The 25,280-nt window shown below is 34.3% G+C and overlaps 1 protein-coding gene across 9 annotated transcripts in view; it reads right to left on the minus strand.

Moving 5' to 3' along the window:
• Positions 1-25,280, minus strand: part of NLGN1 (neuroligin 1) — an 838,543-nt gene that overhangs the window by 677,522 nt on the left and 135,741 nt on the right. For 3 of the 9 annotated variants that reach the window (XM_019840097.2, XM_011286111.3, XM_019840091.2), the window contains exon 1: positions 6,308-6,978. The exons of 3 other annotated variants lie outside the window; for them this stretch is intronic. The gene's annotated coding sequence lies outside the window, so the exon portion shown is untranslated. Of the gene's footprint in view, positions 1-6,307; positions 6,980-25,280 lie in introns of those variants that run through there. 3 more of the 9 variants (XM_019840099.2, XM_019840098.2, XM_019840095.2) reach the window with 2 other exon arrangements.

The following is a 25,280-nucleotide window of genomic DNA, read 5'->3' on the forward strand; positions in this document are numbered from 1 at the left end:
ATAACCCTAATGTATTGTGGTAAATTACAACCAGAAATAATCCTATTATACTTGTAAGTCTTAATAATTTATCAAAATTAAGAACTATGTAAAAAATCATTACAAAGTTTCAATTATTATTTTTCTTTGATTAAAATTCAGTCCTTTTAAATATATTCCTTTCTACCTTTGGAATTTGCATATAACTTCAAAATATCTGTCAATTCAAATAACAACTGATTTATGTTAAGGAAAAAATGGCAAAAATGAAGAGACCATGTATTAAGCAAGAGGTTACATATTTAGTTGTCAACATTCAAGACTAGAACCCAGTGTCCTTATTCACTTAACAAATATTTATTGGTCACCAATAATGTGCCAGGTAAAGCTTTGAAACACCAGACAAAAATCCTTGCCATCATAGAAGTTATACAGTTACTACTATATTATTTCAGTGTGTAATATATTTTGCCTTTGTATATTCAATAACTCCTCAGAAGTTACTACTTGAAGACCACAGCTCTCAATAATGAGAACTTTTGGTATCAGCTTCACAGCACCATACATATTTAGAACACTTGGCATTGTTAAAGAGGTAATGAAACTAGTGACTTTTTTTACCCATAAGAAAAAGGATAGATAACACTGTCACTTGTGTGTAAAGTTTTAGACAGCTAAGTAATATAGATTTAAATTAAAAATGACAGATGCACTGACTTGAAACATGATGGTTACTGAAGTGAACCTTTATTCCTTGTAGTGTTATGGTTAACTATTAAATGGCTCAAGTACTATTTTTAGGTGTGGGAATATTGTGACAACTGTTGGTCAATGTCATATGCTACAATCATTATTTTCTTGGTTAATTCTATCATAAGAGGAATGGTTATCAGGGCACCTGGGTGGCTCAGTCAGTTAAGCGTTCTGACTCTTGATTTGGGCCCAGCTCATGATCTCACGGTTGTGAGATCAAGCCCTGAGTCTGATTCCATGCTGCTTAGGATTCTCTTTCTGCCCCTCCTCTGCTTGCACATTCACGCATGCACTCTCTCTCTCTCTCAAAAATAAATAAACATTAAAAAAAAGAGGAGTGGTTATCTTATAGGAAAAATTTATACTAGTGACAAACCCAAGTTAGTTTTTATCAAATCAATATTCATTGATTTCACGAGGGACCTTGTTGAACTTCCAAGCAAAGTGAGTATTCCATATTACAGTATGAAAGTATTCACCATAACTCTTTTCTTTTAAAGTCAGCAGGAATTTTCAATTCACTTTAAAATGTTACAATTAGGGGCGCCTGGGTGGCTCAGTCGGTTAAGCGTCCGACTTCAGCTCAGGTCATGATCTCGCGGTCCATGAGTTCAAGCCCCGCATCGGGCTCTGTGCTGACCGCTCAGAGCCTGGAGTCTGTTTCGGATTCTGTGTCTCCCTCTCTCTCTGACCCTCCCCCGTTCATGCTCTGTCTCTCTCTGTCTCAAAAATAAATAAATGTTAAAAAAATAAAAATAAAAAATAAAATAAAATAAAATGTTACAATTAATCTCTTTTCTCCTAAAAGGCAGCATTCACTGGGTGTGTTAAGGGAGGATAAAACTCCTATTACATTAAGTGATACCAAAGACCTATACAAAAGAATATTAGTATATCAGTTAGGTGTTTCAAAAAGAGAAGTTGTTGAGGAACACATACAAGACCTTCATATCATTTCCTGACATCTTCGCTCTTTCCAGAGTATAACTGTGTTATTTAGATATAGGCAAAATGTAAGAAAACCATATTCTAAGAAGATATTTGCCCAATATTCCATCTGCTCCCCCAACTGCTGCCCTATCTGTCCCCACTGGCATACCAAATAAACAAATATGGAAGCAAACAAATAAGTAGGTCTACTTATTTTCTAAATTATGCCAAAAATTAAACAGAATTATAGGTGCAGGTAAATCGATAAACAAGCAGTTCTCTTACTGAAGCACCACTTACAGCACACCCAAAGGGATGGCATGGGCTTCATCAGGTACCTCTAATTGCAGGCATATGTGGTGTTAGAGAAGAAGACTACAGAAAAAGAAAAGGTTACTGTGTGGCTCAACTCAAGAGAACTAGTATTATGTTTGAAAAGTGTGGCTGGCTACGTAGTTAAAATACTAAACTAAAATGCTACAGAAACCAGAGAAAAGGGAAATCACTGTGAAAAAAGTATATATTCTTCCATTTCATACATCAAATCCAAGCTCATGAACTTAAAGGCAGGTCCTAAGATGTCAACTGTACTAAGTAGCTCTAGTCTCAGGCTGGACCCTTTATTTCCGGTGATGTTATCACTGTGGTTTCTGATTTTACATCTGTAGCAGTAACTTAACTTGCTTTTGTTCCAAAATGAATTTCATGCTCAACTTGTTTTTCTTAATTAAACTTCCTTTAGCAGTCCCTAATATGTGTATTATTAAAACTCATTAGTCCCATTCACGCTTGCCTGTCATTTTTTGGCTACACATTCATATATTGAAGTGTTCTGTTGCTATATATAGGAAGAAAATGAAATAATAAATATGGGGACTTGAACGTTTTATGAGTGTCAGGATGAGAGACTGCCTGCAAGGCCCATAAGGTTTCACACAAAAGAGGCATTACTGCTAAAGCTAACATGCTGACATGTCTCTGATCTATAAAGTCTGCAGTAATGGCAGCAGTAAAGCGTTTTGCCATCGACTAGAATTTCTCTTACATGCAATGGAAATAGGCACAGAAGAGATTGTACTGACTGTTATAAAACGAATTCATATAAAATCCCCCAAAAGTTTCATGTCTAATAATTTCAAATGCCTGAAGTGATTTACTAGTTTTCTCTAACTTCAGTTAAGCTTAGAGTTGGCAGTCTTTCTCTTTCGTGTAGGTTTACTACCAAATAGGTGGGTTTTTTTTTTTTTGGGGGGGGGGTGTAATTTAAAGGCAGAAATAATTCATATCCTTTTATAACAACATAGATATATTCTATATTGTTAATGTGATTCCATTAAAAACAAAGCCAAAACAAATTTGTTACTGTTAAGGAATCACTCTTCTTAGAAACAGTTGAGAATGTAGCTACCCCACAAGATTAACAGGTTAGCTACGTCAAAATATTTTCAGTTACCTTTTAAAAGGTATTAAGAAGGACACTCTAGATTCATCATGAATATTCGCTATTTTATTTTTTAAAAATTTTCTGGGCTTTGCAAATTTGAGATATTAAAACATTGAAATTTAAAATGAACTGAAACTTTTGTTGTGTTTTTACATTTCTTGAGAAAGCCAGAGATGGAATATTTGCATCTTTGGATGTCATATGTTAAATTTCAACAAATCGTTAAAGAAGTATTTCCCTTTTCATTTTACTTTCAATTAAGAGTGTATAGCAATTTTCTTCTCAAAAATCGATTAATATAGAATAGCATTTAACTGTATTTAATCATCTCAAAATCACAGAAGGAAGCTGCAGTAAATATCTTAACTCCCACTGAATGTAAGGTCAATTAGAACAACATATGGGAGGCTTCTGAGGGACAGGTGAAGCTGTCCAGTGAATGCAGCATCAGTTTTTCCACAGTCATAAGCTTTGGGCAACCCAGTGCTATTTCTTATCACATATATCAGTCTCTGTGCTTCCAATTTTTTGGAAGGCTTCCATCCCTTCACCCCAAACTGCCACAGTTTGTGTTATTCTTCAGCAAAATTGGAACAGCTGATCAAGACCACCATGTTCTTTTAAACAATCACAACCCAAGATATGTGTTTGGATAAGGTAGAGCAAAATGTAATTAGTTTTCTATGTGAATGCTCGGGTTTTTCAATTGTTCTTACAGTGATCTATTCTATTAGTAGAGAGTATTTCTGTAACTGGATACCTTGCTCTTATTTATTGGCTACAGTTTTAAAAAATTTTGTCGTATGCAATTTTATTTTTATTTCCATCACTGTTGACCTTCCAAAGTGGACCCACTACCTGCAAAGGTACTGAAGTTTGGTGCAGGAACTGCTTGTAGAAACCAAAGAGTAGGCCAAAGTTTCCCCCTTTTCTTTTTCACTGATGAAAGGGAATAAAACAAGAGAGTAGAGGGTATTGATTACTCTTGACAGAGAAAAACATTGTCCAGCCATGACAAAGGCACTTTAGGTTGAGTCTTCTGCTTCAGCACCATGGTACGTGCCATGACCACCAGTTCAATGGTTGTGAAATACACAAATTAACTTCTAAAAGAACCTATTTCTCATGTTTCATATTCTCCATCTACCTTTATATCAACATTACATTCTCTACTAGACTGAAAAGAAAAATTCCAGTTCATCACCCTTTAGCCTTCATTATTTATTTACTATCATCATTTATTATGTTATTTGCTGGCTGTCTTTTTTATTAATTTAAACTTTGAAAAAATATGTTAACTATTATTGGGCTGTGTGGCTATGATCAGTGGCTAGAATGTACCAATACACAGAACATCCATTCTTCTAGCTCACTCTGCACATGAACCACGTGACTGAGAGCTGCGTAAAAGAAAGGCAAATCTAGCCTCTCAGATATCTCCTTAAAACTAACAGTTAGGCTTATAAAAACTATATATATATATATATATATATATATTGCTATTTTTGTCACCTTTAGGCAAGCTTACACAAAATCTGCATAAATAGGAAATATTTAACTTTATCACCATAGAATCCATGGGGGACAAAGTTTTATATTTTGCTATTTCATCTTAAAAAAGAAAAAGGGAATGGCATTGTGCTTGTTTCAGAACTTGGATTTAAGAAACACATAGACACACATAAGACCAGTAACAAAGTTTGGCAAGACTCCTCGTTTAATACCAGAATGTCTGATGTATTTGGGATTCCTGAAATAAGTAGTGGGATGATGAGTGCTTCAGATGACAGTGAAGAGTTGCCTTTCATGAGTTCACACATAATGGAGAGGCTTCAGTGCTAAAGCCATAAAGGTATCCACATTCATATCATAACCTGTAAACAGAAACCCCTGAAAAAATATTTGGTGCTTTTCTTTAAAGATAAAACTGTACAAAAAAAAATTATTTTATATTTTAACAATTACCTATCTTCATTTTATTCTAATGTATTTGGATATCTGAAGGTTTAAAATTTAGTGAATTGGCCTTAAATAGGAAGAACCAACTAAAATTATAGTGCTGAGATGTCAGAAGGTATGAAGGGCTGGGGGATATTCATTAACCTGTTTAACATATCTATATCTACCTATCTATCTATATTTAAATGAATTACTTCTTTATATGTTATTGTTCTGAACCTATGTGTGTTCCAAAATTGGTTCAGAATAATATGTTTTACTGGATTCCAAAGCAACTTTTAGTTTCCGAAGTCAATTAATATTCACTCATTTGAGTGATTCATTTTAATTATATCTGCTGAAATTGATTTTCCTTCTGCAAATAATGATGATCTTTTCTTGAGAGCTAAAAAAATAAAGATAATAAAAAGGGGGAAAAATCCTTGTATGTATTCAGCTGCAAGAAAATGTCTGGGAACGCGCGCGCACCGCTCAGTTGGAAAGAAAAGCCAGTGAGTGGCGAAGCAGCCAGGGCAGGGATGCATCAGAAATGCAGCCGGCTGCCTGGCGCACTCGCCAGTCGGGGCCCTCGGCATAAAGGCTGCAACGCCTTCCTGGACTCTTCCAACTCCAAGAAAGTTACCTCGGACTGTATTATGCAAAGTCGTGCAAGTGAATTACAAGACCACATGTGAGGCCAGTCACCCACCTCTGTGTCTACAGGATGCAGTGACCCTGTAACCCTTCAGCGTTCGGCTGAGAGAACGGGAAGGTGGGAGGGGAAAGGGAAAAAGGGAGGGAGGAAGGGAGGGAGAAGAAGATAATAGGAGAAGGGCCAATTCCCCCTGCAAAATTCCCCTAGAAGCCAAGCCAGCCGCCGAAGCCAAGGCTGAGGCAGCAGCGATTTCTACTTGGGTTTTCCTCCTGCACAAGCAGGTTTTCCAAGGCATCACTGCTACCTCTCTTTAAAGTATCACTAGGAGGAAAGCCCTGGATCCAAGAGGGATCTCCTAACTGAGAGGTTTTCAACGCAAAGTTGAGAGCTTGGGGGTTGTTTGGCTTCCCCTCCGACGCCACAAAATAAGGTTCTTAAGCTCGATCTGGGTAGCTCCCTAGCGATCCACCCCGAGATGCGCGACGTGGCTTTATTGCATACCCGCTTCTCTCCCCATTTCACTGGCACCGCGTCCGCAGCACCTACCGCGCAGCGGCACACAAACCCAGGCAGACAGCCCCCTCCCAACAAAAGACCCCCAAACTTACCCTCAGTAAGATATATCCACAGAGGGAGCCCCCTCAACCTTCCCTAGTCCCCTTCCAATCATTCAAGGAGACAGTTTCTACAACACTTCGCCGTCAAATTTAGCTGAATTGGTCAAAGTATTTATCAGCTTCTAGACGCTTTTTTTTTTTTTTTTTTTTTTTGAATCTTGAGCACCGGTAATTCTTGTTTCAGAATTCAAGATGCTTCCTTTATTTATCTTTCTTCTTTAAGCAGCCGCAACCCCAGTTTCGCGCCCCCCCCCCTTTTTTTTTTATTCACCCACGGACACTTCCAAAACGTGTCGATTGATCCTTTTTTCTCTCCAGATGAAACCACGATCCAGAATCCTCGGGACCCAAAGCCACCTCCATGTAATTCCGACCATCAGGCAAGAAATACAAATGATCAAACAACGTTACTTCTTTCGGCTGCAATCAGATAATCCTACTAATCCAATAGATTTATCTCGATTGGAAATTGACCTCAAAAATGAATCCCTGGCGCTGATGTCCAGAAGAGCGATTTCGTAGCCCTGTTCGGGTGACCGAAGGAACTGTGGTTTCTTTCCTTCCTCTTCTTTTTAAAAAATCTTTTTGAATTCTGGGTGCACTGCTCGCAAAAAATGCCGAGGACCCTGGTTTTCCCCTAATATAGGTTTCTACTCCAAATCGGTGCAGGATGAAAAATGGTACAAAGATACCCCTAGTGGCTCGAAGTGATATTGCAGGGAATCTCACTTTTTTTTTTTTAAATCCCTTCTCCTCACCTCTCCCCCCCCCCCACCATCCCCCGCCCCCCACTAGATAACTGGCTGCTGTAGTAGTTAAATAAGAAGAAGGTGAACCGAGATTAACATGAATAGTATATGACTACTTGAAACATCGTCTGATCTCTCTTCTTTGTTTTACTTTAAAGACCGAATCTTCTGTGTGTCTATCTCCCCAGTATTGCATCTTTTTTTCAACAGAATTTTCCCCAATGGCATTTAGTAGCTAAAATGCCAGTTTGGAGCAGCTAGTGATTTCAAAGCAAATGTATTTGTTTCCTGAATAACTACAGATACCCAAAGAAACCTCAGTCTTCCTGAGATGCTGCTCTTTGGAAAAAACCTTAATGCTTTGTTTTTTTTAAAAGAATATGATTATGGATACATATTTTTTAGACAATCTCTTCTCATTTTGGACTTTTGATATTCATTCAGCAGAGCAGATGATGGATGCTGTAAGCCTATGGTCAAAGAGCAAGACCTAAGGGTCATTATATACTACTTCTCAATGTTTATCTGAACCCTGTGCAATTCAATGATCTCAAGATTACTACTAACATTTTTGACAGGTTTTAGAGAAAAAAGTGATGCAATCAATTTCAAGACTCCATTTTGGTAAGCAATACTTCACAACCTTCACTGTGCCTACCAAAGACCCAGGAATCTTTTCAAAATGAGGATTCTGTTTTGGTAGCATCAGAGAAGGAATGAGATTCTGCATTTCTAACAAGCCCTCTCACTACACTCTGATTATCAAGGATTAGTAAACTTTGGAAGTTTAATTCACTTTCATGAGTGGGTGCAATGGCTGCAAGGACTCCACCATCTTCATTCTTAACTAACTAAATAATCAAGTCTTTTTAGCATATGAGCTATTAAGGAGTCAAGAGATCTTCTATTACTGGTTTTATTATTAATTGGCTATATGACCTTGAGCAGTCACTTTTTGGCCCATGGCTAACTTATCTATTAAAACTAAAGAGTAAACCAAAATAAATGAACAAACATATCTGTTACTAGATGGCACACTCAATATTGTAAATTAATTTTTTAAATTAATGTAATTATTATTAAAAGCCCACTATAATTTTTCATGGAACTTGAAAAGTGAATCTTAAAATGTGTTTTCAGGGTTGAAGGGTCAAGCTTGTATTTATATACAATACAATACAATACAATACAATACAGTACAATACAATTAACAAGGTATGGATAATTTCCATATAAACTTTTATGACTTAATATAAAATGCCAGTAATTGAGACAATGTAGCTTTGGTTCAGGAATAGAAATTAGTCCAATGGAAGAGAACAGAGGGCTCAGAAACAAATCCCTGAATTTATGGAAACTTGATATAACAGGTGGCATTAGAGAATAGTGAAGGAAAATGAATTATTCAGACAATAGATTAGGCAAATGAAAAAATTATAATGCTAGCTTTCAAATTCACACCTAAATATGCATTTAAGGTAGGATAAAGGCTAAGGATACAGAGCAAAACTTAAAACCTTTTAAAGAGAAATAACTTTGTGATTTTGAGTAGACAAGAAGCGTTTATTAAACATTAAGACATCGAAAAGGAAGTCCAAAAGGAAAAATATTAATTTTGATATATTAAAATTAAAGATGTATGTATATCAAAAAATCCAAGGCATACACTGAGAGAAGAAATTTGCTATGCATATAACCAAAGAAGGACTAGTATTCTAGTACATAAAGCTTTCTTACAAACTTACAAAGAAAAAATATGATAGGAAAAAATGAGCCAAGAAGATGAACAGTCAATTGACAGAAGGGGATTTTCAATATCCAATAAACATCTGAAAAAGATACCCTAGTTATCAGTGAAATGGAAGCTAAAATGGTGAGATATAATTTCACAGGTATGAAATTGGCACAAATGTGTAAGTCCAGCAATATGAAAGATGGATGAGAATGTGGAGAAACCATGGGAGGTTTATAATAGGACAACTTCAGAGAGCAGTTTAGAGACAGTTGAAGATTCTCATTTCCTAAAATCTAGTCTTTACTCCTGTGTACTTCTCTTCACATGTACAGAAAATATCCATTGCAGAATTACTTGAAGGAGAAAAAAAAAGGAAAGGAAAAAAAATCTAAACACCTTTAGATAAATAAGTGGACAAGTAATTATGGAATAGTCACATACTGTGATACTTGAAGCAGAAAAAAAAATGCACTATAGCTATTTGAGTTAGCATGGATACCTCTCAAAAATGCCATGTGAAGCAGCCACAATAAATGTAGGCTGCAGAAAGATACTTGTGGGATGATACCATTTATGTATCAAGTTTTAAAACATGCAAAAACAATTATATATATATATATATATATATATATATATATATATATATATATATATAATTTGAGCATATGTATATGTGACAAAAGTATATAAACATCCATGATAATGATAAACCTGAAATTCTTGGTAGAGGTTATCTCTGGGAAGAATGGAGGTTAATGACACTGGAAAGACATCACAGGGAACTTCAGCTGAATTTTACATGCTTCATTTCTCAGACTAAATCTTGAGTACACATGTGTTTATATTATATATAAATTGTTTGTATGTCTTAACTATTTCATTAAAAATGACATATTTAAACTGGATGATTTCCATGAACACTTGACAGTATTAGAATATTTTAAATTAGAACAAATATAATGTAGAAGTGAAAAATTAGTATGAGAGTCTAGAATTTAATAATGTGCTTTTTTAAAAACATCTGAAGTACTTACTATTTCTAGAAAGTGGAAATGGATCAATGCTTATTTATTTCTACCATAGGTATGAAAATTTCCAGCTGACAAGCAAAAACTACCACCTAAATGACAAAAATGTGGTTACGTACAAGGAAAATATAATCCTCAACTAGCTCCTTTTTGTATTTTCCTTTGATCTCACATAGAATAACCAGGCTCTGAAACTATGAAACAGGGAATCAATCAATGGATGTTCAATTCTGACCAGTTAACTAGGAACCACCAAAACCAGAGTATCCCTAAACCAAACTATAACATAATTCTTCCATAATATTTAAAATTACACATGTGAATTCAAACAGGGAGGCTTTGTTGATATGAAATATAAGAACTGGAAATCTTGTTTCAAAATCATTAGACAGTATTTTTCATAATTCATACAAAACTGGAAGATATCATATCAAATATTAGGAAAGAATTTTTTAGAACCCAATGTTACAAGTAAAAGTGAGTTAGATTAGCAGTTAATACCACTCAACTCACATTGAACTCAGTAAAGATACCTGGACAAATCATCAATCAATTTTCAACCATTCACAACAGCATTCCTGAGCAACAGCCAAAGCAGCTTTGTAATAAAGAAAGAGAGAGGAGACAATTTAATATCCTTCAATGATAGAATGAATAAGGGGGAAGAGCAGATGTAGCATTTCCAAAATTTGGAGATGTTGACATATTCTTTCAGCAACCACTTATGGAATACCTCCTGCAAACTGGACATAGTATAAAGTATTCCACAAGAGAGTTAACTTTAAAACAAGTAGCCACCACAAACCCTTAGTTAGCTATTGATAATTAATTCATTCATTCTAAATGGTTAATAGTTATTTTGAATTAATATTTCACCATCTATACTGAAAATGAGATATTAGACACTAATATAGAACTGAAGGTTCATTTTCAGTGTGTTTAAGTACAAACTGATGTGATGGCTTAGGGTAGTCAATGAAGGAGGAAGAATAAAGCAAGAAGTAAAAGGATGAGGGTTGTAGAGGAAAGGAAAAGACTGAGGATAAAAATATTAATCAAACTCATTTATCTCCCTGGTGATTTACTTTACAGACAACATAGAAACTTAATCTTTAGATCCCTCAGAGTACAAACGATTAGTGAATGAATGACTTAATGGACCAAAGTGTGAAGCTAGTTGGCACATGAAGAAAACAAATTTATTATCTATATTGGATAAGCTTGCTAATATCTCTTCAGAAAATGAAATTAATAGAGTAGGGAAGTAAAAGACTACTGTGACTAACAACAATGGGAAATGAAAGGCCAAGATTGGCAAACTTGAGTGCCAATTGGAATATGGGATTCCAATTTGATGGTGTCACTAAGATTTCAGCTCTGCTAAAACTTATAGTAGGATTACAAATCTTATTTTGGTTTTTACACTTTAAACAAGCAAACAAAATGATTAATACCAAATGTATCATGTAAAGAAATGGCATAGTTCTACTAAAAACAGATGAGCAAGTGTTTAATTGTTGCTTTTAATACAAGAGTCATTATGAAAAGAGGGTTATGATATTTTTTAGATAATTGATATAACAGTACATCTTATGCGACCAAGTCAAATCAATTAAGTTCTGCCTGGTAGTTAACATTTTAAGATGCTATGGAATATTGGTGTTCTATGTCTGAAAAGAAATTAATCTTATAAAGTATTGTAAAACAGATTTTCTAAAGCAAGTCTTGGGAAAATATATTCTTCTACCATCTTCAGAATTCCCCTGATGCACCCTCATTTTACGTGCTTAAAACTTGAATCTAAATGAATGGCAACTGGAAATTATGAAAGACATAAAAATAAAAAGTATTGCAACATCACAGGCCTAACTACTGCAAAGGTAGCTGTTTATAAAGAGGTTCTCTCTACAGGGAAGAATGTGCTCAGACAATCCTGCTTAATTAGAAAAGACTACTTAAAACACTTGACCGATACTGAATATTTCAGGTATGTATTGGGAGAACACACCTGCTTGAATGCTAAATTTACCAGATGTGTCTTTATATTTCATGGTTTGAAGACCTGTAATGCAAACCAAGGAAGTAATGATCAAGACTAGATATTTTAGGATGAGACTGTCAAATAGAGAAATGGGGCTTCATCAAGATTAGTTTGAGATTCTAAAACATATTTTCAAAGCTCAAGGGCTTAAGTCAGAAATAAATCTAGATTTCTGAAACAAATTTAAGTCAGTTTGAGCTGTTACAATTTCTAAATTTTGGTGATATTATGCTAATAATTAAGAATCTGTTTTGTTTCTTTTTGAAAGAGGTTTTTTAAATCTATGATTTATATTAAATTGGCACAATTATTCTTTACTTAAAAATATGTGAGTTCTCATCTTCAAAGATTTTGGCTGTTAACAGCTTACTACATTATTATTTTACACAGTATTTTAGAGTTTAGATTTTTATATTTTTGAAATTGAATAATATTTATATTATTATATAAATAATAACTTTATAGCAGATTCTCTATTTTAGCTGCTTTTGACTCCATCATACCATAGTTGATTTTAATCCATTGCAGTGTAGCCTAGAATTAAATTATACAAATGATCTTAAGTATTTCTTTAGTAGTGAATAAAACAACCAAAAAAACATCCTATTGTACTTCATCCATTGAAATTTATTGTACAATATTACTTTATCTGAGTCAATGTTTCCAGTATTAGTAAAATTTACTATAAACTTTAACTCAATTATGGAAAAGTCACATGAAAATTAATGATTTGTATTTCAATCTAGAAAAGGAAAAATTTTGTTACATCCCAATGACATTACCATCTCATTGACTTCACATACATGGGTTGGGTACTCTTCCCTCTCTGGATAGGATTTTATGCTAATTACACAATTAGAAGTAAACACTGCCCTGGATTTTCATTATTGTTCAATTAGTGATTTAATGAGCATCATCTACCTGTCCGAAAATATTTAGTTTCATAATTTCCTAAAATATTAAATAAAGGAGACCTTTAAATCACATCTTCAAAAGGAATGATCTCTCTGTCAGTCTTTCTTCCTCTTTCTGCCTCACTCTTTCTCTCTCTCTCCCTATGTGTACATGTGTCTTCATGTCTTTCTCTTTCCCTCTGACTCTCTCTCTGAGAATCTCTGAACACATAAATCCACCTCCTTAGTTAATTTTTTTATCATTTGGAGAAAACTGGAAATCATGTCACAAACGTTCAAAAGGATGAATTTTCCTAAAATCATTTGTATTTGGTTTAGAGCTTGCTTTTTAATTATATATGAATAAAAATTATTTCTGATGACCTCGAAACAAAAAGTAGAGTGAACTAACCACATTAGAATGATATATTAAAAAGATGATTGTCAAACTATATTAACACTAAATGCATAAGTGGCTCAAACTTCCAACCATCCATTCTCAAAATCATGACTCTCAGCCTAAGCACTGGGTTTTTTTCTCTAAAAATTTCCCAAACCTTCTTAGAGTTAAGTATATTATTCAGAGAAAGTAATATTTAAAAAGTTCAAAGAAAGATTTGTTATGTCACCAAGTTGATAGATTACCAGAGTAGGTAGTTTACATATTAACAGAAAATTTACCTATTATAAGATCAAACAAGAATATAATTCTTAACTATTTGTAATATATTAAGCCTACTTCACAGTTCACATCCTCATCATATATAAGTCTGATAAAAGATACATGTCTGAAATTAGTTTCACCATTAAAAATGGTTTTACCATTAAAAAATTAGTTTTACCATTAACTTATCATTAAAGCAAGCAGAGTACATTTGAACTGTGGCCCAAAGAAATGCAGTTTTATAGTCCATGTATAGACACCACAGATCTCCTTTTGCTAAATAGAAAAAAAAACCCAAGAAAGCAAATGACTAAAATAACCAAGGTCACACTGAGGTCAATAACATTGCTAGATGAGAAACCACTGCACCATGCCACTTTAGATTTGTTTTTCCTTCGGTTCTTGGTATTAAAGTGTCATTGTTCTTAAAGTATTTGACCACAACCAAGCTTCAAAAATTGCATATTAACAAGTCAAAAAGCACAACATTAGATATGCTCAATATAGTTAGCAGAATAATGGCCCTCCAAAGATGTCCACATTTTAATCTGTGGAATCTATGGATATGTTACCTCACGTGACATGAAGGACTTTGCAAATATGATTAAGTTAAGGATCTTGAAATGGGCCCAATGTAATCACAAGGTGCCTTATAAAAGGAAGGCAGAAAATTTTGAGCCAGAGAAATAACAGAAGCAGAAATCAGAGACAGATAAAGAGAGAGAAAGAGATTTGAGGATGCTATACTGTTGCTTTAGAAGAAGGAGGAAAGGGCTATAAGCCCAGGAATGCACGCAGCTTCTAGGAGTTGGATAGTCAAGGAAACGGATTCTCCTCTAGAGCCTTCTAAAAGGAACGCAGCCCTTGACAACCCACTTTGGACTTCTGACTTGCTAAACTGCAAGTTGACAAATTTCTATTGTCTTAAACCACTAAAGTTGTGGTAAATTGTTACAGCAGCAATAGGAAGCTAATACACTTAACCAAAAATATGTATTAAAATTATTCTGAGAATAACCATTTCTGCCCAATAAAAACATAATACATGCTACATATGCAATATAAGATTTTCTAGTATACACTTTTAAAAAGAAGCAGCTGAAATTAAATTTACTAATATATTTTCTTTAGCCCAATATATAAAAATATAATCATTTTCATATGTAATCACTATTGAAAATTATTAATAAACCATTTTATAATTTTTGTAAAAGTCCTCCAAATCAAATGTATATATTGGATATCTAGTATCTACAGCACATCTCATTTTGGACTAAGTCCACTTCAAGAGCTCAGTTGCCATATATGACAAGTGACTACCATATTGGGTAGCACAGCTTTAAACTATAAGAAGCAAATTAAAAAGAAAAATCCATATATTATTCTATAGATTATTCTAATATTCTCTTACCTATAACAATCTAGACTGAGAATCACAAAGGCATCTAAAGAAATCAGGATGGTTGTACAGGCAGTTTTCTAATAACCATGTGCTTGAGAAGTGTATTTCAAAAGGGAGATCAGAAAAGGAGCAAAAACAAAAGAATAATGTGAGAGAAGAGTACGATCACTTAATGACACTGAGTTGTCTGATGTTTGTGAAAAATGCTAAGGATAACAGAAAAGAAATTTCTCTGGTATTTTCAAAGCAAAAAGATAAACCAAGTAAAAGATAAGAATGACATTGCTTGGGGCCAACTATGTAATATGAACAAATGACCAAGAGAAAAGCAAAACTATTAAACCACAGCTTCCAATTTCTCCACAGAGAAGAATGATGTTTGAACTGGAAAAGAGTTTGATGGTGAGAAAATGATAAGAAAGCCTGAAGGTGATTTAAATTAGTTTTAAGATTCCAGGTCCAAATCAGTTACCTAACAGGATACTAAAAATACTTGAAGATGTGTTTTTGGAATGAATATCTAATATCTTTGAGTCACCATGGAAAAATGCCATTAAAACTGTTAACTGTCCTGGTTTTCAAATAGAATTCCAGAAACTGACATTTACTATTCTTGACATTAACTGAAATTCTAGAACTCATGCTCACATGTGTTCACTAAGTATATGACAAAAAGAATAAAATCTTATTAGAGTTATTGGAATGGCAGATCAAAAATGTGGTTTGAATTGTTTATCTTGACTTCATGCAAGGCCTTTTATTAAAAAACACCACTCATAATTTTCTACTGGACAAAATTATGAAGTATAGGCTGAATGACGTAGTTGAGTAAATCTTTTGAAAGTTGAACAATCATTCTTCTGTAGCATCCATTGAATGTTCTTTGATGTCTACTTCTTTTTTCCCTTTTTGAGAGTTAAAATTTCTAAAAGAATTTGTTTTGTAATCAGGCCTTTCCATTAAACAAATTAGTCTAGTGATGGGTATGAATGAGATGCTATAGTAGGAGATGGACTTAGACCATGGACTTTTAAATAGATTACCTAAAACCATTAACTATTTTGGGAATTATACTTTTCAATGATGCTTTTCCAAATTATTTATTAATAGGAGTTTGATATAAAGCATTTAAATAGTAAATTTTAAATTGAATTTTAATTCAATTTAATCAGATTTTGACATCTAGATCCTCTGTGTATCCTCCATTGCAACATAGAAACCAAAGTCTCCTTATTTTTAATTTACTCACTGATATAAATATTTATATTTAATTAATCAAGCATGTTTTTATCAAAAGGCATTTCTTATTGATAGTATTGAATTGGATTACAAGGAAATTCAGGTTATAAATAGAGTAGTTTTAATAAAAGCTTCAAAATCAATCTAAATTTAAAGTGAATCAATCAAAATACAACTCAATATCAATCTTGATTTTGGCTACATGCATTTCAAGTGAACTCTTATGATATAAAGACATGGAAGTGTTCTTTAATCTTTTTTGATTCCTAATTTTGGCAAAGTCAGATAACCTTTCTCTATCCTCTCTCTCCCCTGATATATCAAGAAATAGATCAGAAAGCAATATAACAGACAAAATAATAATAATAATAATAATAATAATAATAATAATAGTAGTAGTAACTAATAAAAACAGAAAAGAGAATAAAATCTCAATATAGGCTGTTTTCCTCCTCTCATTCTCTCTCCTTCCTTCTACACATCTTGTTTTTAATATACATATTATATTAAATATATTTATGTATATACATCTATAATATATGTATATTTATATATAATATATCAATATACATATCATTAAATATACATAATATACAAATAAAGATATACATATTCCCATGTGGTTATTGCAAAGACTAACAGTTTTAACTACTCCTTTGCTCATGAGCGCTTTTAAGACATGAAGATATAATGATCATAATAACAAAAATAATGTCTACTTTCATTTGTTTAATGCATCTTCTGTACTTGGTTCTTATTCTTATGTATGTCTTTCAAGTTTGAATTGTTCATATAATTTTTCCTATTTTTACAGAAAACAGAAACCTCATAACACTAAATGACCTGCTGCCACTATAAATGGATTAAACTAGGATTGCATTCAAATTTAAATCCAAGTTTCTTGTACTTCCTTTTTACTGCAAAGAGAAGTAAACTCACAGGTGAAGAGTATGGGTACTGAAGAAATGACTCAGTGTTCAGGAGTTCATACAAATGGAATGACCCCCAAAATGATAAGGGATCACCTTTGGGCAAAGGGATGCCCCCATGCACTCCTCAAGAAGCAGGGATAATGCCAGGATTAGATTAGCTTTACTCACCCTGCCTCACATAGGGTCAATGCTGCTGACTATTTTGAAGAACAGTAGAGGGTAAGGGTATTTCTTGTAGTGAGACACCATGGTGATTTCACCCATTGAGAAGGAAAACTATGTACTTAAGTGAGGGACTACAAGAGGAGAGCATTGTCTAGTGTTCAGCTTAGGAGCAGTTGGCAAAATCTTCTTCAAATGACCATCAACTAAGGGAAAACACCAGGCTACCAAAGCCAACACTGCGGTTTGCTAGCAAAAGAGTTTGTTTCCCTGATTATCTTGGAAAGGGTGCTTGCTGCCTATAAACCATAGGCAGGACCAACTTTGAAAGATATAGCCAGATGCACCAAGGAAGCATATTCAGAGTAGACTATGACAGCAGAAGAGTCAACTAAGGTTGGGGAGACAGATCCTAGAGGACCAGGTAACAGCAAGATTCTTCATCAAGGAATTGCAAGTGACACTGGACTTCTTGATGTGGATCCATATACACTCATCCTGCATGGCTGTGCCAGCCTCCTCACTGGCCTCCACTCCCCTCATCTAATTTTTTTTCAATCTGTTCCTCATATGGACACCAAAATAAATTGTTTATAAAATAAATCTAGTTGGGGCACCTGGGGGGGCTCAGTCGGTTAAGCATCCGACTTCAGCTCAGGTCATGATCTCACAGTTCATGGATTTCAAGCTTCACTTCAGGCTGTGTGTTGATAGCTCAGAGCCTGGAGCCTGCTTCAGATTCTGTGTCTCCCTCTCTCTCTCTGTCCCTCCCCCATTCAAGCTCTGTCTCTCTCTCTCTTTCTCTCTCTGTCTGTCAAAAATAAACAAACATTAAATTTTTTTAAATAAATCTAGTTGAAACACTTCTGTATTAATTATTACCAGGGTTAGTGGTTCTCACCATAGTTGTCCACTGGAATCACTTAAGGGGAGAGGTTAAAAATACCAGTGCTTAGCCCTACCTCTCTGGCCCCCACAAACCAATTAAATCAGAATCTCTGACTAGGTCATCAACATTTTTAAAACGCTCCCATATAATTCTTATGTATAGCCAGATTTAAGAACACTGACCTAGAGAGTGCATTTTAGATGCCACAGAATGATAACAAAGCTTTCTTAAGTGACATGCACAGGATTTGCTATCAGAAATGCACAGAGCTACATATCATTTTTTTTTCTTTTCAAATCTTCCATGCTTTTTATTAAGCATTAAACTTCTGCACATGGTTTTCTCTTTGTCTGCAAAGTTCTCTCTTTGAATGCCTTCCTTCCCAACCTATTCACTTTTCTAACTTCCAAGATCCATCAAACCTTAGCACTGATTCTAGAGACCATTCCTCAACAGCACCCACCCAACCCACCCCTCACTACCATCCCACCCCACTTCATACCTCTCCCACTCCCAAACTGGGTTAGCTAGTGATGGATCTCTTAAGAACACTTGCACTTTCACTAATTGCTCTCTGAAGGAGACAGTTTTGACTTTTTCTATGTTTATTAACCAGCATTTTGAAGCTATTCAGCATTACAATAAAACCAGAAATACAAGATTGAATCAATGCTATTTTCTAAGTAACTTCTTACAAAGAAGCACGAATGTGGGACAGTGTGGTATATATTCCAGAGAAGTAGGCCTCACTTGAACCTGCTGCATATGCTGTATCATACTGCCAGAAAATAGGACAGCCATGGTCCTCAGCAACTCCTAATTTGCAGCTCTAGAACTTTCCATTACCATGACAGAAAAACCTTGCCAGATACCTATATTAAACAATCTAATCCTTTATTCATAAATTTGAACAGAAAACCATAAACAGCAAGCATTTGAGGAAAACCAATAGCATTAAAGAGGAAGAACAGATAAATAGAAAAAATATATATATGGTGGGGAAACATATTTAAGGAAACAAAGAAATATATATATATATTTTTTTAATTTAATGTTTTACTGAGGCTCAAGGGACTGCTATTTTGAGAAAACAAATATAGGCTTCTCTAAAAACATATCTATAAGAAAATAGTTTTTATAAAATTTAAATATTGAAATGAAAACTGTAATAGAAGCCTTGAGTAGCCGAATGCACATGGGCTGCAGATTAATTTATAAGCTGAAAGATGAAGTAAAAATACCTCCTTTAAGAATTATACAAAGCACAGAAACATTTATATGAAGACTCACAATTCCATGTTTTCCCTTGGTTTCTTTTACTTCTGTTGCTTTTAAGGAAAACTTAATAAAACAATTTTATTAAAATTACGTCTAATAAAATATTTTCAAGTTGTACACAATGCTGTCATAAAACTGACTAGATAACCTAGCACATTATTTGTGTAAAAGACTCTTGAAGAATAATTTTACTGTACTTTTCAGGAACCATCAGATTATCGTTGTGCTTTTGCATTTTTCACCTCAGGCAAAAGTACCAAGAAAAGAAACATAGAATGTTGAAAAAATAGGTCCTGGAAATTCCTTTTCCTTCTGAAGCTGTATTTATTTCCCTAATTTGTTTTTTTTTAATAATTTTGACTATTCGTGAAACATCTTAAATTGTTATTCGTCACTAATTTAGCTTCAGGATTTTGAGATCAACAGATTTCTCTAGTAAGAAATAAATTATTTCCTTTTTCTTCTATAGGTGTGCTCTGGAGGTGGACCTAAACTAGTGATTTAATTATCTCTTCCATCGATTAGCAGTAATCCAAAAGAAGACCCACATAGGAAAAGATGTTCTTTTCAAAATAATTTATAATAGCAAAATTAGAAGGAATCAAAATATGCAGAAGTAATAAAATATTTAAGTAAAATATGGTAATATATTTGATAAACATTATTAGGAGATTATGTAGCAACATGGAACAATGTTCAGGATAAAATGGAAGTGAAGAAAACTATTCAAAATTAAATCTGTGCCCCTATTCCAATTATATAAAAATGTCAACATTTGAATTTGAAGAATTTTGAAGAACATATACAATTTTCATTTTATTTGAATAAGATTTTTAAGGGAAAAATAATAGAATTTTTCTTCTATCCTATCAGTATCTCAAATTTAAGAGTACCCTAAAAGAAAAAAAGTTGATTCACTTTTGAATTAATAGTAAAATGTATACGTGGTTCATACACTCAACTCTGACATCAAATAAGTATCTTGAAATTGCTAATCTGTCCGCTAATTTATCTCATGTTATCCAAGGTGACCATTTTTAATGTAGAAATAGAAACTTACATGTATACCTCTTTATAGTTTTCGAAGTACACACACACAAACACACACACAATTGTTCAGTTCTCTTAACCATGAAGCAAGGTTAAAGTAGATAAAGGAAATCGGTACTATAAAGGAATAGAGATTATAGGTATTATCATCTTTTTCAATATATAAGGATTAAGGGGTCAAGTGAATTTAAGGTCCCACAGGGATACAACATGAAACCCATTTCCAATCCTTTCTTCTACATTAGCATCATCTCATGACCCCACTTAATAACAGATAATTCATTATATGTTTAACTTACAGAGGATAAATTTCTTTTCATTAAGTTTTTAAAATGTAGGAAAATTTTAGTTTAGTTTATTTATTTTTTGAGTATAGTTGACACATGATGTTACATTAGTTTCAGCACACAACATAGTGGCTCATCAACTCTATAGCTTATGCTATGCTCACCACAAGTGTAGCTACATCTGTCACCATGCAACACTATTACAATACCATTGACTATATTCCATATGCTGAACCTTTTATTCCCATGATTAATTTATCCCATAACTGGAAGCCTATATCTCCACTCCGCTTCACCCATTTTTCCCATCCCTCTATTTCCCTCCCCTCTGGCAACCATCAGTTCGTTCTCTGTATTATAGGTCTGATTTTTGCTTTTTGTTTATTTATTCATTTGTTTTGTTTTTTTAGATTCCACATATAAGTGAAATCAGATGGTGTTTGTTTTTCTCTGACTTATTTCACTTAGCATTATACCCTCTCAGTCCACCCATGTTGTCACAAATGGCAAGATCTCATCCTTTTCATGGCTGAGTAATATTCCATTATATATAATATATATGCATATATGTATATGCATATATGCATATATTTTATATATATTATATATGCATATGTATTATATAATATATATGCATATGTATTATATGCATATGTATTATACGCATATGTATATATGCATATATATTATATATATGATATATATGATATATATATAATATATGTATAATATATATATACACCAAATCTTCTTTATCCATTCATCTGTCAATGGTAAGTTGGGCTGTGTCCATATCTTGGCCATTGTAAATAATGCTGCCATAAACATGGGGTGTGTATATTGTTTTGAATTAGTGTTTTTCTTTTCTTTGGGTAAACAGCCAGTAGTGACATTATTGGATCATATGGTAGTTCTATTTTTAATTTTTTTTAAGTTTATTTATTTATTTATTTATTTTGAGAGAGACAAAGACAGAGCAAGTGGGGCAGGGGCAGAGAGAGGGAGACAGAGAATCCCAAGCAGGCTCCATACCATCAGCATGGAGCCTGACACTGGGCTTGAACTCACAAAATTATGAGATCATGACCTGAACCGAAATCAAGAATCAGATGTTCAACTGATAGAGCCACCCAAGTACCCCTTCTATTTTTAATTTTTTGAGGAATTTCCATTCCTCAAAATACTGATTTCCACTGTAGCTCTACTAATTTACATTCCCACCAGCAGTGCACAAGGGTTTCCTTTTTCTCCACATCCTCACCAACACTTTATTATTTCTTACCTTTTTGATAATAGCCAAAAGGTGATATCTCATTGTGGTTTTGATTTGCATTTCCCTGATGATCAGGGATGTTGAGCATATTTTCATGTGCCTGTTGGCCATCTGTATGTCTTCTCGGGAAAATTTTAATTTTTTACTTTTCACTTGTTCATTCCTATTTTTATGCAATAAAAATTTGAAGACACACAGGCAGTCTACCAAGTGCTAGAGATAAAGAAATGCCCAAGATACCTCCATCCTCAAAGGATTTGCAGTTCAGGAAGGAAGACATCCAAATAAGTAAAGAAGTATGAGTCAATGCGATAACTGTTGAGGCAGAGATACCAATTATATACAAACAAGGAAATGTTGAATCATTTGTGGGATGGGTGTAAAGAGGAATTTGGGGAAAGTATTTGAGAAAGGTCAAACCTGGAGGATAAGTAGCAGTTAATAAGATAAAAGATGGCGCAGAGAGTGATCATATTTTAGAAAGTAAATTCTTTTTCCAAATTAAAGGATTTCATAGAATTTTGTTAATAGGTATCACTAAAAAATCCAATTTTGCAAGCACTATTTAATTCCCAAATAATTTAGTATTGATTTCATACTGTTTGTTTAACTACACATGTTTTGGTCATCTGCTAACTCATACAATGAAGTAATTTGTCTGAATGCTGCTGAAGTTGAGGTTAGGGAAGGTCAACAATGCCTAACAATTACAAAGCCTAGGGGAGAAGCTAGAATCTGTAGCTTCAATATTCATCCTGAAGTTATTTCCCACTGAAATCATGACTCATGAAACTTGTGCATCAGTTAACCCATTTACTAACCAGACGTGTTGGTGGATATTTTCAGGCTCTCTTTAGATTAATTTGAAATAATAAAGTTCTGTTGTGTAATAACTGCCTGACATCAGCCACTCTCAGTGCCATTAATTATAGGCTTATATCTCTCCACTATACCTCAACATTTATAGGCCATTCTTTACATAACACCACTACTCTTAGGTCCTCTTCTTTCTCTATGAATAAATCTGTTTGCTTTGAGTTTGAAGAGGATGAACATAGTGAGGGATTAAACCTCTATTCACAGTTAATGGAAAAAGCAGTTTGATTCAATAAATTCTAATATTCCTAAAACAGTTTTAATGGATATTGTTTTAATTCAATCAAAAGAACTGTTCTTCAATACATACATCTAGAGTCCTAATAAAATTCTCATCGTAACATCTGCTTCGCCTTCACTCCAACTACACCTGCTGAATTTCAAACTGTCAAAGCACCTTGGTGGTAGTATAAATCAGTTTATCTTCATGTGGTAGTACATATGACCAGGAAGAAAAGCCATGTCTCAAAACCATGTTTCTGGAACTACTCCTTCTTTGTCTGAGGTGACAGATATCTTACAACGGCCTTCTGTTTCCCTAGGCCAAGTAATAAACCTACCTGTCTGGGGAACTGCTTATGTTTCTTCCCTCACCTTTCAGCACCTACCCTCCTCTGGGCCCGTTATAGTTATTAGAAGTAGGCACCAGCTTTCTGAATGCACTCTAGCCTCAGTGAAGTAGAATGAGTGGGAACTCAGCAGTTCAGGTCCCGGGATTTAGTAGAGTTTGAAAAATATAATTTTGGCGCTCAGCTCCCAAAGGCTAGTAATTTTCGGGAGATCTCCTTCTTCCCATTTGCATGCTGTCACAAGGCATGGTACTCGCCTTCACCTTCACATCTACTTCACCCTCCATCTGTAAGGCAGCCTATCTTACTCTACTTAGTCTACTTGAGGGAGGTGACTACTCTCTTGTATTCTTCATCTGGCTCTCTGCTCTCTTCCTCATCCTCATGGGGCCCATTTACCAGGACTGGTCCAACTCTCCCCTGTTGCCTTCCAGCCCCACACTGGCTTATAACCTAGCATGACATCCCTTCCAACTCTGCCCTGCACTCCCTCATCCTCTTCATCCTAGGCTTCCCTTTTGACCCCATAATTGCTTCGGCTCAACACTTGACTCCAACTTCTTTTAGACTGCAAACTACATGAAAACAGGAAATTTTGCTTATGACTGTATTCCCAGTCTTTTAAAACATAGAAATAGCTAATACATATTAATTGAGTGAAATAACGAATTTTCTTCTTCCATGAATTCCTAATAACTGTCTTACCACTTCATAAGAGATAATTTTGGTAAAACAAGATGGAAGAATTAAACAAAACAATAGTATATCATTCAAAATAATTTAGGTTATGCTATAATAACAACCTTAAAATTTCAGATTGCTTATAACCATAAAGATTGATTTTTAGTGCATGCATATGCGCAACTTGATTTAATAAGGATTCTCATCTTCACAATCATTGAAGAGTTCTGGGAATGAGGCTGGACCTATCTTGTGAAGCTACCATCTCCTCATGAGTCCAAAATTCACAAAGGGGAAGAAAGCCTGAGAACTGCACACTGGCTCTTAAATGAACAAATAGTGTATCTGTTAACATCTCTTCATATGGACAAAGCACGTTATATAGTGACAATCAAACTTCAAGAGGATATGGAAGTATAATCCTCCCATGACGCTGGATGAAGAGAACTGAAAATACCGATGAGAATTAGTCATGTTTGACACAATTAATAACAAAGTTTTATATCCTTAAGCACTCATTTGTCAGTAAAATCAGCACTATTCTACTTAAATATCTTTCTACCTAAACAAGGAGGATGAAGAGACATCTGCATTCTTCAGTATCAGTCCTACATCCCTATATATTCTTTTTACTCCGGTCTATAAAGAGCACAGAGAAAAAACAGAGATGTTTAACAGAAACCTATGCCTACAATAAGTGAAAGGTATAACAAAAAACCCCACAAACTTTTAGGGGGAGAAAAACATTCTAGGCAGAGGAAATAGCAAGGGTGCTTCTATGTTTACGGGGCAGGAATGAGGAAGTGGGGAGGAAAAGGGATGGGATTCTTCTATATTTTGAGGGTTGATCCAAAACGATTTCCTGAATGTATAAGGGTGTGAGAAAAGGAACTGGCCCACAGATGATACTAAGGTCTGTAACCTTGTTGCATAACATTATCACATTTGCAAAGAGCTCAGTAAAATGTAAATCTGTTTGAGAGCAAACAGATACAAGCAGATTGGAGAGAATCAGAAGTCCTGGCAATGCTAGGGATTCCTAATTAGATAAAGTTGTTGCTTTTTTCATCTTTTCAGCAACATAACTTTACTACTTGATGTAAATAAATGTCTCTTGATGGTAAAAATTAAATCATTCCTTGGCTTTTGGTGTACATGTACTTGTGCTTAATTTCCCTTAGTTTTTCCCTATATATCTAGTTATTTATTCTGAATG

Source organism: Felis catus, chromosome C2, assembly GCF_018350175.1.
Source record: "Felis catus isolate Fca126 chromosome C2, F.catus_Fca126_mat1.0, whole genome shotgun sequence".
Lineage (NCBI taxonomy): Eukaryota > Metazoa > Chordata > Mammalia > Carnivora > Felidae > Felis > Felis catus.